General features: G+C 39.9%; 1 protein-coding gene across 3 annotated transcripts in view; it reads right to left on the bottom strand.

Moving 5' to 3' along the window:
• Positions 1-16,457, bottom strand: part of LOC124721105 (protein FAM214A) — a 244,797-nt gene extending 228,340 nt beyond the window's left edge. The window contains exon 1 of one of the 3 annotated variants that reach the window (XM_047245925.1): positions 16,085-16,457. The gene's annotated coding sequence lies outside the window, so the exon portion shown is untranslated. Of the gene's footprint in view, positions 1-15,392; positions 15,727-16,084 lie in introns of those variants that run through there. The other 2 variants (XM_047245923.1, XM_047245924.1) reach the window with 2 other exon arrangements.
• Positions 16,458-16,797: the final 340 nt, after the last annotated feature.

The raw sequence follows: 16,797 nt of genomic DNA, 5'->3' as shown, positions 1-16,797 counted from the left end.
TTATTTCTAAAAAATAAATGAACCAGCCATTTCTTTAATTTGGATCCGATATTACCAGGGGCTTATAAATAAAGTGCAGCTACTCACAGAGGTCCAGGGTTGAACGTAATTATCGTATGGCAGTGAAACTTGGTAGATATTTTAATGCGTTAATGCGGAACCGATTGCCGCTGAAAGATAATCTAATTTTGGCCACGAGGTGCAAATCTGACGCTGTGAATTCAAGAAAGACTTACAGAAATTTTTCCATATGTAATGAATTAGGGACGGGACGGGGCAGTAACGTTAAACAAGTGAGAAAGGAAGAATGTTGATTTTATTATTAAATTCCGCTTATCGAATTTGTTCAGTTTGAGCACTGGAGACGCCACGACTTGCTATACAGCGACAGATTTGCGCCTAGCGGCCAAAATTTGAAATAACTTTTCCCAGTGTAAATCTGTTCCTCATTAACTGTAGCCCGAGAGTAGCTGCATTTTAAGTGTAACCATCCGCCAGTTGAAACAATAAGTAGTGACTGTATATTCATAATAAAGGAATACACACGAGCTGAAGGAAAAACAATAAACAGTCATTTTATGTTAGCTGCTAAACACTTCAAAGTAAATTTTATAACTAAATGTGTGACTGGTTGGAGTCTCAGTCGTAAAAGACAACACTATAGCCCTAAGGTTGAATTGAGAGCCTTTCTGTTTTCTGAGATATGGTCCTGTCGGACGTGCTTAACTTTAAACAATTTCCCCTGCCATTTAGAGGCAAGCCGTTCAGTTTACAGTGATATCCGAACGTACTTTCACTAGGCAATTTTCATTCCCGTACTTTTGATCTTTTAATCTGAAAATATGCCGCCTAGGCACAGGAGTATTTCCTGTTAGGAATCAAGATTAGGATTTAAAAGTCCCGTCGACGACGTGATCATTAGAGACAGACAAGTTCGGACCGGGGAAGAAAATTGGTATCGTGCTTTACAGAGAAAGAATCCCGGCATTTGCCATAAGCAATTTAAGGGACCCCTGAAAACTAATCAGGATGGATTGACGGACGGGGATTTGAATCGCTATCATTCTGAATAAGAGTCCTGTGTCTTAGCACTATGCCGAGTTTCTAGGTCTATTTCCTGTTATTGCATAATCTGAAATGTGTGTTATTGTTTGTGATGACATTTGAAGGAGCGCTAACAAATGCGAGACAGCTGGAGGCGGAGTACAATAATTGAAATTGCCACAGAAAATTGCCTTAAGGTCCAAAGTTTACGGATCGGAATGAGAAACACAAAAACTACGGAACCAAACAGTGAATGAAGAGTGGAAACTGAACACGTTCTAAATGCCTTTTTTTCTCCAAAAAGGTGTTTCCAAAGACTGGGTTCGGCACTCTGCCGCATGTCTCTAGCCTTGTTACAGCCGTCAAATCATGGAGAAGCTGTTTCAAACATTCAATAGTAAAAGATGCACGGTCTTTCTGCGAAGCAGTGTTTGCCTCTGGAGTTCCAAATGACAATCCAATGCATGCAACTGACTTTTGACTATAAAGATGGTGCTGAAAATTATTGTCAATGCAGGCCTTTAGTTTCTTCAAATACAGTATGATCGAAGTGTTCTCATACTCATCCATATGAAATAGTGTTAAAAATTCTTACTCAAACTGAAGAATCCAGAAATATACTAAAGAGGAAAGACCATGGCAGTTGTCTGTTACGCCTATTTCATCTGAAAAAAATCAATGTTTATCAAATGCAAGAGAGAAGAACTAGTCAATGTTTCCATTTCTTCCACGACAGCCCAGGAAGTTTTGATGATCCAAGAATGGAGTGTCACAAACAGAAGCCACGACAGTTTTTTCATTAATTTCATTTTATTCTCTAGTAAGAAATGAGATGTTTTCGTCGACTACCGGTCTACTAGTTAAATATCTCTGCTGTATATCTGTGCTTGTATTCTCTAATAAAACTTAGTTCCTCAGTCCAGAATGATATTTTCACTGTGCAGCGGAGTGTGCGCTGATATGAAACTTCCCGGCAGATTAAAACTGTGTTCCGGACCGAGACTCGAACTCGGGACCTTTGCCTTTCGTGGGCAAGTGCTCTACCAACTGAGCTACCCAAGCACGACACACGCACCGTCCTCACAGCTATACTTCTGCCAGGACCTCGTTTCCTACTTTCCAAACTTTACAGAAGCTCTCCTGCGAACCTTGCAGAACTAGCACTCCTGAAAGATAGGATATTGTGGAGACATGGCTTAGCCACAGCCTGGTGGATGTTTCCAGAATGAGATTTTCATTGAAGTTTTAATCTGCCAGGAAGTTTCATATCAGCGCACACTCCGCTGCAGAGTGAAAATCTCACTCTGGAAACATCCCCCAAGCTGTGGCTAAGCCATGTCTCCGTAATATCCTTTCTGTCAGGAGCGCTAGTTCTGCAAGGTTCGCAGGAGAGCTTCTGTCAAGGTTGAAAAGTAGGAGACGAAGTACTGGCAGAAGTAAAGCTGTGAGGACGAGGCGTGAGTCGTGCTTGGGTAGCTCAGATGGTAGAGCACTTGCCCGCGAAAGGCAAAGGTCCCGAGTTCGAGTCTCGATCCAGCACACAGTTTTAATCTGCCAGGAAGTTTCTTAGTGCCTCTGTATTAACGGCACTTTCAACAAAAACTTGCTCATAAATAAGTCGTATTAATGATTAACTGACCTAAACTGATGCGTGGTATTTTATTTTACCGTGCTAGTTTCAGGCGTTACCCATATTTGTAATGCAGATACCGCTGAGCCAACGGCCGAAACGAGTCCGGTAAAATAAACTACTATCAATCAATCATTGAAATGACACACAATTTCTACAATCTGCATTGCAAAATGCACTCCGAACCAGTCAGTTTTCTGATATAGCACTTACAACGTTCTTAATTATTTTTTCTAATTTGTCTCATTTTTTGCAGTGATTAGGTGGTCAGCATAATTTTGTGGCTTCAGACCACTTTCAATTTTTGGATACAGATAATTTATGTGCAAAATGAGATTTTTTTGATGCTCCAGACAGATGTGATATTTAGCACTTAAAACGTTTTCCACTACCCCTATTCAAATGCTGTTAATACCGTACGGAATGAAAAAAAAGTGTTCCATCCGTTTAATTTTCGTGATTCGCCATGATGCAGTAGGAAATTTACAAGCAACGAAGTTCGAGAGTTTAAATGAACTATTGCACATCCGCGATTCTTAAGGAGTATCTAGTTGCGCCAGTTGTTGCTGAATAAGAAATGGATACACGAGATGTTCTGGTTACTATTTAACTATATACAGGAATTATAAACTTTTTGTAATCTCGGCAAGAAACTTATCTCCTACTTATTTTGCTGTGTTTCCACTCTAACAAACCTCAAATCCTTGAATTCTGTATGTATTGTTAAAAATGTGACATAAGCAAGAAAATGACGGAGAAATAGAAACAATATTCGTAGAATAATTGTTACAAAAACAAACGTCTTTTAGCTTTACGCTGTAACTGTGTGGTAGAAAAAGACGTGTGCTTCCGAGGAAGCGTACCTTGTTGAAATACAGTTCCTACATCACCCACGATTTTTCCCATCCTCCACACGCGGAATGGGAAAGCATTTATAAAATGCAAAGGAACAGTTTCCTTCGCAAAACTTTCTGCGCAATTCAGAGTGTGGGAAACGCGAATTTTTCCCCCTCTTTCTCGTGTTGTTCTGTAACCAACGAAGCGTCACATAAAGATTCCTTCCTCAATATGGTTGCACAGCATAATTAAGTAGTTACGAAAACACTGTTGCAGCTTCCACCTCAACGCGTGGAAACATGTGCTATGCTGAAACTGCCGCGCGATAGAAGAGAAACCCACTTCTGATTGGTTCTGGGGCTGAATAAAAGTATTAAAATCTTGTTGCAAGATGAGGACAAATAACTTCAGTGGAATCAGTCCTTTGAAACTCCTCAGCCCAGTGAAGTATTAACTAGAGAATTACCAGCGTCAAAAGCTACAATCGAATTAAAATGATTTTCAAGTACAGAGGGTGTGTACCACCAATCAAAATCATTTGTTCGTTAAGTTGTGCATTTGTTTACAATTTATGATTACATGGTAATATATCCAAAGACTATAGGGAAACAAGTCTCTGGAGAAATAATAGTGTAACAGACAACTGTGACGAGCAGATTTACAAGACGCATAAATGAGTTATTTGGCGAAAAGCTTAACATTGCTTGAAACACATGCAGTACTTACATAATCCTATTTCCCCACACCGGAGTGGAACACCCTGCGACAAAGATCTGGATAAGAAGTTCCATATTTACACTTCGACAACGAATAATGGTAGAACGTACGCCAGTAGATTCAACTTGTGTTTTAGGAAATATGACTTAGTAGTAGATATTCGTCTGACGCAGATGCTTAGATTTTGTCATATAATACCTTATTTAAGACACTTAAATCTGATGGCGTTAACTGGCTGTTACATGGCGTTGTTTCTGTAGTGAATTTTGCTTCTGTCGTTACCATGCAAACATGGACTGTAAAATGCAGTGTTTTATAGAAAAACGACCTTAATGGGCGGGAGAATAAAGCCAGCTTCATTTTTTAAAATTTTGTTATTTGGTTTCTGACGTTCGAACTGAGATGCTTCCAATGTGAAAGTATGCGTAAGAGTCCCGAGTCGAAGTGCGAGTGGAAACAGCAGACGTGCTACAGTACGGTACTGTTATTTTCTGCTTCAGGCCTCTAACGGCGTAGATAATTAAGTGGATGGTAAGTGTAGCAACTGAATAATAATACATAGAAACGTATCCAGGTGAATCACGAATTAGGCTTTCCCACTTCCCTATTTGACTAACATCGGTGCTTCATATCCCTTACTCACAAGGGGAGGCAACGACGTTAAGAACGCGGAGCTACCGCATACTTTGTACACCCGTAGTACTCCATGAGGACAACAAAATGTGTAAGCAGTAGCCCGTACTTCTCAAGCGTTACTGAGAAAATCGCAAGGTAATTTCGGTTGTCAAATATATATCTGTGCGTGGCCATTTTAACCATGAAGCGGCGGCGACCGAGTGGTGGCGGTAAGGTAGCTCAGCGTGTTCGGTTAGACGTTACAGCGTTAGATTTCCTTGCTAATAAAAAAACTGGGCGAACGGACCATCTAACAAACTGAACGGATATCATCGGACGTCCGCCCTGAAAAAATTCAACGAAGAATGAAGTACAGAATTTTTTAATTTTTTTAAAGTGGTTGGCGATCAAGACGCTGGAGCGTGTTCCGTTCGTCAGTTTTTTTTATTTTCAACACAGTCATTTTGTTTATTATTTATTTTACAACTGATATAATGGGGAAAATACGTGTAATCGGATGAACTTTTATTAAATTTACAATGTTATTTGGCAGTCTACTAATGTTTATTATCACAAATAATGTAATATTCATAACTATCGACTAGTAAACGGCCAAACGCGTAAACTGATACTGAAAATGTATGCTTGTCCGTGGTTTGAGAACTCCCTTATACCTGGAAGGAGCCCGAAACGACTTGTTACCTCCAACTTTTGACCGGCTCAGACGGCTTTCGAAAGATGTACTATTAATCGTCGCTTTCGACTTTACAAGTTGTAGGATGGTATTTTTCGTAAAAACATGGAAAACGTGAAGTTAAACGGCACCAGCTGCATTGAATAAATGCTATGTTTCCTCATACGCAAGGTCTTTTGGCGTTTTCCGAGGAAAAGCAAACCTCGTTAACATTTTCAAAAACCTCTCTTTCAGACGATAGTTTGGAAGCAAACCATGCATTACGCAGTATTTCCTTAAAAATCTAGTGTATTTTAATAGCGTCTTCCAAGAATCAATTTCTCGTTCCCTTTCGATTAAATACGAACAGTTTTGAAGACACGGACAAGCATACATTTTCAGTATCACTTTATGCGTTTGGTCGTTTACTAGTCGATAGTTATGAATATTTTATTATTTGTGATAATAAAAATTAGTAGACTGCCAAATAACATTGTAAATTTAATAGAAGTCCATCCGCTTACACGTATTTTTCCCATTATATCAATTGTAATATAAATAGTAAAGAAAATGACTGTTGAAAATGAAAAAAAAACTGACGAACGGAACTCGATCCAGCGATCTAGCGGCTTCAACGCCAACCACTTTTAAAAAAAAGAATAAACATTTTGTTCTATATTGTTCGCTGAATTTCTTCAGGGCGGCGTCCGATTGACACCCGCTCAGTTTTTTATTAGCAAGGAAAACTACCGCTCTGATCGAACACGCTGAGCTACCGTGCCTCCACCACTCGGCTGCTGCCGCTTCATGGTTAAAATGGTCACGCACAGATATGTATTTGACGACCGAAATTATCTTGCGATTTTCTCAGTAACGCTTGAGAAGTACGGGCTACTGCTTACACATTTTGTTGCCCTCATGGATAACTGCGAGTGTACGAAATTTACAGTAAATCCGCGTTCCAAACGTCGTGGCCTCCCCTTGTCAGTCTCTAGAGTCTTATAGTAGACGTCTTGCAGAAACTAGCGATGGGGCACCCTATTCACCAAACTTTTTTTTTAGATTTTGAATATTCTAAGTACCGGCAACATAAACAGGCGATTTCTTGAAGACTGGAGCGGGTACAGACGAAAAATGGAAACCTAGCAGCATTAAAACAATACCGAAGTCACATCATTCTAAAAAAAAATCTGCGAAACTCAACTCCGACCCAGAAACATCGGTCAAGGAAGGATCTCGAGTGGTATTTTTAAGTCCAAAACGAATGACATGTAGTCTGTTAGGTAGTCCGACGCGTTTTGTGTATCTTAAACATGCGAACACAAAAAGCACCCTAAAAGGAAATACAGCCGAAAACTTAGGGAGATACATTTTGACAACTTATCGGTTGAGCTTCGTGACTGTGGTCTGAATTACTTGAAATAATAAAGTTTGCACAAACGTTGACAAGCAGCCCTTGCTTACATTAAATCTGTATGACTACTCTATAATTCATAATTAAGTGCCTGGCAGAGGGTTCATCGAACCACCTTCAAGCTAATTCTCTACCGTTCCACTCTTAAGCCAGCTACACAGTCTTATTTTACAACTGTCCTGTGAATAAAGTTCAGGGTCCATTCTCAGACAGCCTATAAAATAAGCCACTTTTATGATTTTTTTAAATGAAGCAATCAACGTGAATCTTTTTGCACTTTGACAATGTTTTCTAATTTTTGAAGAAACTGTCTTCTCTTCTCGTCCGAGGAGTTAGAGTTGATCAGTCCAACGTGAGGTGTGCAAATGACCGAAGTCCTGCACTCTGCAAATCTTATCTGAAATTAAAAAAAATATCTATAGGATATTGCGCGCGGAGTAAAGAACAGGGTTTTTTTAAAAAAAAAAAGTTGACAAAACAAACTGGCGGACTTTTGAAACAAGGATGTTTTGGAACAATTGAGTAAATTAAAATAATTAGCCTATTACTGCTTGTGGACATGCTCGAGGAGTAATTCAGCCACATTTCAGAAAGATAACTTTATTAGTGTGCTCGCAATCCATTCCGTCAACTTGAGATACAGTATTTCAAGGTAACGGAATGGACTGCGGGCACACTGATAAATTTGGCTGTTACTCCTCGGCCATGTCCGCAAGGAGTAATAGGCCAGTTTTTATTTTAATTTACTCAGAAGTTATTGTAATAAACGTTACCAAAAACACTACAAAACTGCATCTTTGTTTCAAACGTGCGCCATTTTATTATTTTGTCAAGTTTCAGAAACTATGCTATTACGATGTGCACAATGATCTATAGATTAAGAATTTTGTTTTCAGATAAGATTTGCAGCCGCCAAGACTTCGGTCATGGATATACTTCATTTTGGACAGATCAACTCTAACTCCTCTGATGAGAAGAGGGGGAGGGGGTTAATGACAGTTTTTTAACAAAAATCAGAAAATGTTAAAGTATCAATAAGGTGCAAAAAGATTTACGTTGACTGCTTTATTAGTTTAAAAATAGTAAGAATCGCTTATTTTATAGGCTGATTTTGGAGAATGGTCTCCCACAGTTTTAGCATCAGTAAAACTCTCCATACTGTTTCACTTGTAAAAACGTGAAACTAAAAAATTTCTTTCAGATGATAACTTTTTCACTCTGTTCCTCAGTCATGAGAAGTAACCCAAACAAAAGAACAGTGACGAAACTAACCGTAGCAAAATCTATTGTGCTTCCATTCTTGCTAATTGCTCCACAATTTTAATTTAAAAAACAAGCAATGGAATTAAGTAACTCTGTGGAATATAGAGTACCTATTTTTTTCGGAAACTAATCCAGTGACATCTCCCAATCACCTAAACTCTAGGGTGTGACAATTTTAATTGTTTATTTATCAAAGCATATGTCTCACTTTCACTGCCGTGATAGTGCTTGCAGAAAATGTTTCCTGGTTCTGTCCGTTTTAGAGTAAGAGAAAAAGTAATTTACCGAGTTCATGCGCGAAATACAACTAAGACGAGCGTGTGCGCTCGCTGTGTGCTAGCGAGCGGTCAGCAGCTAAGTCTCATCCCCTTATACCCTCCCACTCTTCCACCCAACAGTTCCAGTCTTTCACTGTCAGCTGTGTTGGTTGCCAAACCGTGACGCGGAAATGAAAGTACTGACAACGTAGACGCGGAAACGTGACACAGGAAGAAGCCATGTGTAGGGCAACCAGAGGCATGGCAACGTAGCATCTGGAGCGCGCAGCGCGATGTGCTTCCTTGGCCTTTGTTCAAAGCACCGCTGTGCGTGGGTGTCTGCGAACAACGCGTCCTAGAGACCCCAGTTGTCAGCTACACCAAGTTAGCTTTTTATTGAACTAGCTCCTCACAGCGCTGTACACAAATTAGATACTCGCCCGCCTAGTCCAGGCGCGCACGGTGTGTTCTTGACACTAATTCTAAACTGGCGACGGTTCAAATGGCTCTGAGCACTATGCGACTTAACTTCTGAGGTCATCAGTCGCCTAGAACTTAGAACTAATTAAACTTAACTAAGCTAAGGACATCACACATCCATGCCCGAGGCAGGATTCGAACCTGCGACCGTAGCGGTCTCGCGGTTCCAAACTGTATTGCGTAGAACCGCACGGCCACTCCGGCCGGCTGGTGACGGTATTTTGGGGGTCAAATACTATTACTGCCTGGGCATGTCCGGGATAGGAGACTACCTAAAAAAGTAGATAGAATTCAACTCTCATTCAGATAAACCCGCACCGAATTTTTGCTCGTTGACTGAACAATCCAAGGTTAAGTCAACGATCTGCAACGAATGAACTAAAGGTTCTACTGCAATTATTTTTATGCCTATAACATCAAACTTCAGTACAATTTTGACGGAGATCGTGCGGTAAGATATTGCTATGGAAGCTATTTATTTCGCGTATTGCACCTCTGGTACCGGCGTATGCTTGAATCCGTATCTCTCTTCTCGTACTTTATGTTTTGTTTACTTAGCATAAAGTGCATTTCTGTCGTCCAATTATTCCCTTTCTACGTTCATATTGTTGTGGAGCTTTATCAAACATTAACTTCAGTTTAGGACAGTCTCTTCGCATGTTAATTACGTGTCAAATTTGGCAGCCTCAGATCAATTTAAATAACATGAAAATAATTCTATTTGTTTTTCTAGTCCTTCATACACAGTTTATCGTTGTTGTAACATCATGATCACCCAGTTCCCAGTCTACGAACATATCTAAGCTGTCAGATCTGTTTGTGCTAGAAAAATTTTATTCCGAGAAACCTTGAGCGAGTTCATTGACAAGAAGACACACGAAACTATTCCGCAGAAAATGCTGCTGGCTGCTCTTTGCTGGCATATTTACATCTTATTTTTTTGTAGCAGTCTAAGTTGTAAACATGAGCTAACCGTAACACACAAATATTTAGCTGAAATATATGATTTGTACAATAAATACCACAGAAGGATCGTTGTATGTTCAGGAAGAACATTATGTGTTGACATAATTGCCAATGAGGTTTACGCATAGAAATATGTTGCACAAATCATAAATAAACCAATGCAGCTATAGTTCACTATAGGAAGTACTCTAACAGAGCACTTACGATTTTTTCGAATATACTGCATGGTCGTTAAAATATAAAAAACCACAAAAAATACAGGTATAAATATGGCCTCTGAAGAGTAATTTCTTTACGTACCCAAAGAAAGTCATTTGGTAACTACAACGCACATAAGCACAAAATAAAAACTAAGAAATTTAATGATTGTTTTTGTACATCGGCGAAAACGAGAAGGCCAATCGCTAATCATTTATTTAAAGTGCGTCAGGTGCAAGGCACAATGCGGTAATCTAGCTTCTTAGCAACTGACCTGTAGACACCTCTAAGCTTCGAAGAAAACTAAAAACATCTTCACATCAGAGCTACCTCACTGCGACTGACTTTCCTCATATTACAGGTATATGCAGGTATTTCAGGTAGGAAAAGGTTATTTTAATGATACTTTTATTTCAACTTGCAAAATAGCTTTATTTAACATATCACAGTAGAATTTCACGTGCATTTCCTTCTTCTTTGGGTAGACCAGTGAACTTCAGCAGCCGGCTCCAGCTGTTGGGTGGACCTGTTTTCATTTCAGCTCTTCATCAGGCAATGTCAGTGCTTAGGCTAAATTCAGACAGTGCACCGCAATTCGAAAACCCGCAGAAGCCCTGTGAGCCCAAATTCTGCCATCTTCACCTGCAATGGTGCTTCGGCTTTATGGAGATCGCAGGAGGATAGGACGCAGCTATTTACATGCTACTTGTGGAGGGTGGTCTGGAATTAGAGAAAGAGGTAAGAGCTCCGCTGAAATTGCAGAGAAGAGTACTTCATTACTTCCTGTTGTATGGAGGAAGCCTACAGACTGCAACTTTGAATTGCGTGTATGTAACTGGAGTTTATAGAAGGTTTGCAGAAGGAACAGCATCGTGCGTACTATCAGAGATACTGCTCACATGACGAGGTGAGATGTTGAGAAAAGGCAGCTGATTTCTGTTCTGTCGATACCGACATCACAGACTGAGCACTTGTGCCCTCATTTGTGAACGATGCTGGGAAGACTGGTGGTATTAAGTGAGGGACTGACAATTATTGCCAGGAATGATCAAGGAGGAAACATAGCTCAAGTCAAGATGACCAGTGTGAAAAGGGGGCAAAGCAAAGTATTGGCGAGGAAGGGTCCGGGTAACTGGTCGCGCGAAGTACAGTCCTTCCATAGCTTCACTGTGCCCCGGCCCAATACCTGTAACACAAAAAGTCCTCAGATATTGCAATCAATCTGCTAAGCTAGTGTCGCTGAAACCACGAAAATCGAGGCAAGGAAACTACAGAGAAAACTTGCCTCCTAGCAGTTGACATTGGGTCAACCAATATAATGACGCGCGCTGGAAAAGTCGCTGGTGCATCAGTTACCAAAAAAGCCTAGCAAACCCATTCTCAGCTACTCTGCCTCATCGTACTTCGATTACTGATTTATAAAGAATTACTGCGTCTTGTTTCCCATTCCCCTTCTCCGCCTCAATAATATACTTACTTTGTGAAGAACAGACATTTCAATCGAATCCAACCTTTCACATAAAAGAGGTGTATCATTGTTTACCAAACAATGCGGACGATGCGCTCGCTGCTAGAACCGGCGCATCGGGTCTTTGTTATCGGGCGTTGACCTCGGGTCACGGACGGAGGAAGCAAGGCTAAGCGAGCCGGACACTTAAGGTTAAAACGCAGGGCACCTTACAAGCAGGGTCAACTTGAGTGTGCTCCTTGTGATGTACGTTACCAGAAGAAAAAAAAAATCACTAAACTTTTTTCCAAGCGAGTGGTTGATGTTATCCTACAGTCGCTTATCGGAAGTTGCCTAACGAGTGCACAGAACAAAAACTTATCTCGCAGCCTATCTATATGTTTAATTTCTAAGCCCCGTTGATTGGTCTACATTGTCTTGACAAGCTGATAAGGTTATCATGCGAACATGTCTATTTCCAGATGGTCCAATTGCCTTTCTTAGTTAGCATGTGACTTACAGACCTCGGCATGTTTTTGTTGTAGCTGGTAGGTCGTCCTACTTCTCTGCCACAGATATTCCTGTGCAAACTAACCATAATCTAACACTACCCTACAGCTATTATTATTGTGTCAAACAGTCGCACAGTTATTACACCTTAGTACTGAAATTACAACAACGGTTCCGTGACATTTGAGATTAAAAATCCACTAGCCATTTCTAAGCGCTACAGAAATCAAATCTTAACGGCTCAGTGTAATTCAGACTTAACAAAATCCCAATTTGTGACGACCCGGAAGAGCTCAAATCTTATTTGGTCGCAGTAACTTTATTATAATGAAATCAGTACTTGAAATGACTGGACCGCGCATGAGCACCGTATTACACAACACGCCGCTGTAAAGACACATGTTTCTCGTCTAAACTGAAGACTTTAGCCTACATACTATACAGTAGGTGTCAATCCTTATAGTATTTTCCCGTCCTACCCCGAGAAGTTGAGTGTACCATATGCACTGTCTCTCAGCAAAGAACTCTTAACTATTTTCTACATTTCTTTTGCAGTTTTTTCATCTACCGTTAGAAATTATTTCAGTTAAAGCTCTGGTCATAATAGATATTACTGTATTTGATTGGGAGGGTATAAGTAAATGTCCCAGCTTATGTACTGTTATACCGAGTTTTTTAAAAACGTCGTCAGTTTCACGGAAGCTAAATAAAAGAATATGAAATTAGCTTTTCCAGTGGGGCAGCCGTGAAAATGAAACCTCACTGACCAACGACTACCATTTAATTACACTTCCTCTACAAGACCTGCCATTTCGGTACTTTGCCGTGGTTGCCGAGAGACCTGAGTTTATCGTCTGCAGGAAAAACAACAGTGACTTTTCCTATCCACATCAATGAGTACCAATTATACAATTGTATTTGAAGTGATCCTTTGAATCCATAGCATTCAATACTCAAATCTCTAAACAGAAACCCAATAAATTGAACTTCATTTTGAGTTATGATTTTCAGAATACCTGCTTCACAATTTTCATACTATGTTTGGAATAGTTATCACAAATCTTAATTCCAGGGTGCACGATATTTTTATCATACTATGAAGTCACCTACGAAAAATTCTATTAATAAATCTGTCTGCCAAAGCTGATATAAATTAAAAATGAAAGCACTGCATTGGAAGACTGCAATGCATGGTTCCTAGAGACAATAGCAACAATTCATGACCGTGTGTATAATTTGCTAATTATCTATGAATAAATATATCAACCATATAATGATACATTAGCAACCATGCAAATCATGTCTCGGACCTGGGAAACATGTTTCAGCTATAACAAGCTAATATTCGCAGCCACTATCATGCCACTCGTATTTTGTGACAACAGCTGTTTATGCGCAGAGAGCCGTGAAGGTATAACTCACTTCAATCCTCGTCCGTATTTTCCAAAGAGGTAATTACTGTAAAACCATTTTTGTTCCTTCAATGGCAATAACTGCAGTTGTTTTTTAGTCAAACCATATCAGTGAAAAATATATCTGGGGGTGAGTTCGGCACAAATACCATGCAACATGTTGAACATAGAAATTTTGATTTATTCAATATTTTAGATTTGTTGCCATACAACAGCAAACCGAAAATGTTGATTAATTATTAATCGTTCAGTTACAAAAACATGGGAAAATCTCATTAAGCATTGTACATACTTTAAAAATCGTAGATGCTATCTAAGTGGCAGAAATAATTCACTCTAATCTGATGTAGCGTGTGTTTAGTGCATTTTACCCTCAGCAACGATTTATTTTCAACTGTTTATGCCAACATAATGACACGAAACATTGTAGTTCGCTGCAGTCAGACTATGCGTGTTGCCAGGCAGCAACACAATGCATTTACGAGTGGTTTCCTTGACATAATAGGTAAATTTACGGTTTGTTGACAAAAGGCAACATGCAATAGAGGGATAAGATGGCACAAAAAAATTTCAACCTTTAGGCAGTTTTTTAATGTTAAGGCTTTAAAGGCACAAGAAAACCTATACACTCTAACCCGTCAGTCTTGATTGTTAATGTCAAAATTTTAAAAAACTAATCGTGCAATATGTAACATGTTAGCATCGTGTCTGACTGTAATCTACACTTATCAAAGACTATTTGCAGTGATATGGTCTGGTCGCAGCTCCAACTTACATTTTCAGAAGTGGATTGTGGTAAATTAAGTGGAACATAAGCAGCGCAAAGAATTACTTTAGTGGTGTAGTCTTCTCACAGCTAATTTTTATTTCTTGCGCTTTATGATTGGTAAGAATTCTCCAGTGACTTCAAATTAAGACATAATTGCTACATGAAGGCTAGTCACCACTGATTCACAATACGATAAGGCAACTTTTCATTTTCGGATAATAAATGGTAAATATGAAAATAGTGAAACCAGCTTAAAGGTTTTAATAGTATGAACAAAGAACTGCAATCATGTATCTGCTTGTATGTCTTCAAAACGTTTATGCAGCCCGTGATTTCGATTTCACCCACAGCCACAACGGATCTAACTCCAAAATTTTCAAGCTGCCAATTTCCATACGATAATTTTCGAAAGTTAACGCAGCCGATAATGGTCGTACGGTTACGGACAAGAAATGGCCGGAAGCGAAGCATTGTCCCAGCGATCAATACGTAACATTGCGAGCCCAGGCTCCACAGCTATTTATACACACGCGAAGTTGGTGCCAAAAGTGTTGCGTAGTTCCAACTATATGCAAACACGCTAATGTCCTTCGGGCAGGGCAGCACGTGCTAGCTTCGTGAAGTATATTTGCGAGTGCCCGTGAAAACAAAAATGGTAACTTACCCGCCGAAGCAGACGAACTCTGCTAAGAACATACGTAGCAGTATCTACCTATTATTTGCAATTACTTACAGTCAAGGATCTATCAAACAGTAGCTCTTTTATAGCAATGTTTGAAAAAGTACGCGCTGTGCTTTTTCGGAACCTAGGTACAGTTTACACTAAAAGAAAGCAGGAGCCAAAAATGTCAGTACTTCCATAAAATTACAGTATTCCACAGACATTAATGAGAATAGTTTTTATTTATTATAAAAGTTAAATGTTTCCGTACCACACGCAGATTTTAAATAGGTTATTTAAAAACCATCTCAAGCTGTCACTTCTCAAAACACAGACACGACTACTATTTCAGTGGCAAATTATATGTTGGTTTATCAATAGCAGCATAAACAATTGACGAGAATCATGCCTACCATACTAAGAAACGAATTACACGGACCTGAAAGAAATTCAGGTAATGTAGCTAATATACTGAGTAAATCTTAATCTCAGAACTTACCAATCACGAAAACAGGGCGTTTACATTGTTTCCGCAAGTGAAGGAGCCACTGCAAAACGTCGTGTCAGCTGTTTGTTCCTTCTAACCTGGGTGTGCGCAGAGAGGGCGAATGAACACTAACCTCTCAATGCGCAAGATCTATAAAAATCCCTAAGTTGGCTGTTGCCACAGCTGGAAAGACAGCAGGATTGTGGACGCACACCTAAACTCCATCTTTCGAAATCGGTCTGACAACGGTGGCAAGTTGTATGACGACGTACGTGGCAACACAAAGAACTAGCCTGCACACACACACAGCTGATTCCCGCAAGGCCGCTGGGCTAGGCTCGTCCCCAGCAATACACTCGATCAATGCTCAACAGCTGACTATGCTACGCATTGAAAAATCAGCTGTTATGATGTATGATTTTTGTAGGATACCACATGAAGTAAATTTGTATCACCATACGTTTAAAACAACAAGCCACACACAAGTTTCGTCGTCGTTTATACATAAAATTATTATACCGCAACCAAACAACAACACAAGAAGGGCTAAACATGCACACAGAAGGAAAAACATCTTCGTGAACTGCATGTAACAGTTAAAATGAACCTAACTTGGGCATTTTGCGTGAAGTACAGTTCAAAACAAAGAATTATTATGTTTTTGCATGTGACAAACAAAGATATTTCACAGCTTTCGTACTTACCAAACATGGGTGTCGTCCACTGCCCTGTGGTAGAACGCTTGCGAGAGTTTCGGATGGAATAATATAATACTCTACTATAGAGTCAGTAGTTGAAACCCGTCAGGTCACACGTCCATACCCACAGCTGCTGTGCACGACGTATTCTACACAAACGCAGCTGGATTTCTGTTGCCAGGCGAAAGCTGGCTGCGCAGTGCGGGAAACATAACAAACGTTAAGACAGTTTAGCCCACTTTGCTTCAGGCGTTGCGAGTTTCTATATGTGAAGGTATCTTTGTTATAAGCATTTAAAATGTTTTAGTGCTTCTTTCTTCAAGGTGAGGTACAACAACAGAAATAATCGTCCGTTCACAAAGTACATGGTTAAGTTGGTAAGACTACAGCAGTGTTACTGCTAGGGACGAGACCACTTATCAGCTGTTTCCAAAAGTGACAGCAGCATGCGTGATTGGCTAGCCTACACGATGTGGGAGGGCGGGATGCTGTGGACTAGAGAGGGGGAAAACGAGGGGAAATGCACGCCCCGGTATAATCAACATTCAGCTTGACAGATGTGGCGTTGTGTCAGCTGATCATTAATTTTTCTTCGACGAAGCTAATAAGCGCTATGTCAAGGTAGCTGAAAATAAAGGGAAGATAGCCTTATGACTCACGAATGCACGTCATAGTCTTAAAAACCAGCTTCTTGTGATAGGGGGTGCTTTTATTCCCTT

Source organism: Schistocerca piceifrons, chromosome X, assembly GCF_021461385.2.
Source record: "Schistocerca piceifrons isolate TAMUIC-IGC-003096 chromosome X, iqSchPice1.1, whole genome shotgun sequence".
NCBI lineage: Eukaryota > Metazoa > Arthropoda > Insecta > Orthoptera > Acrididae > Schistocerca > Schistocerca piceifrons.
Note: the sequence above shows the minus strand (reverse complement) of the source record. Positions and strands in the feature narration are given on the sequence as shown.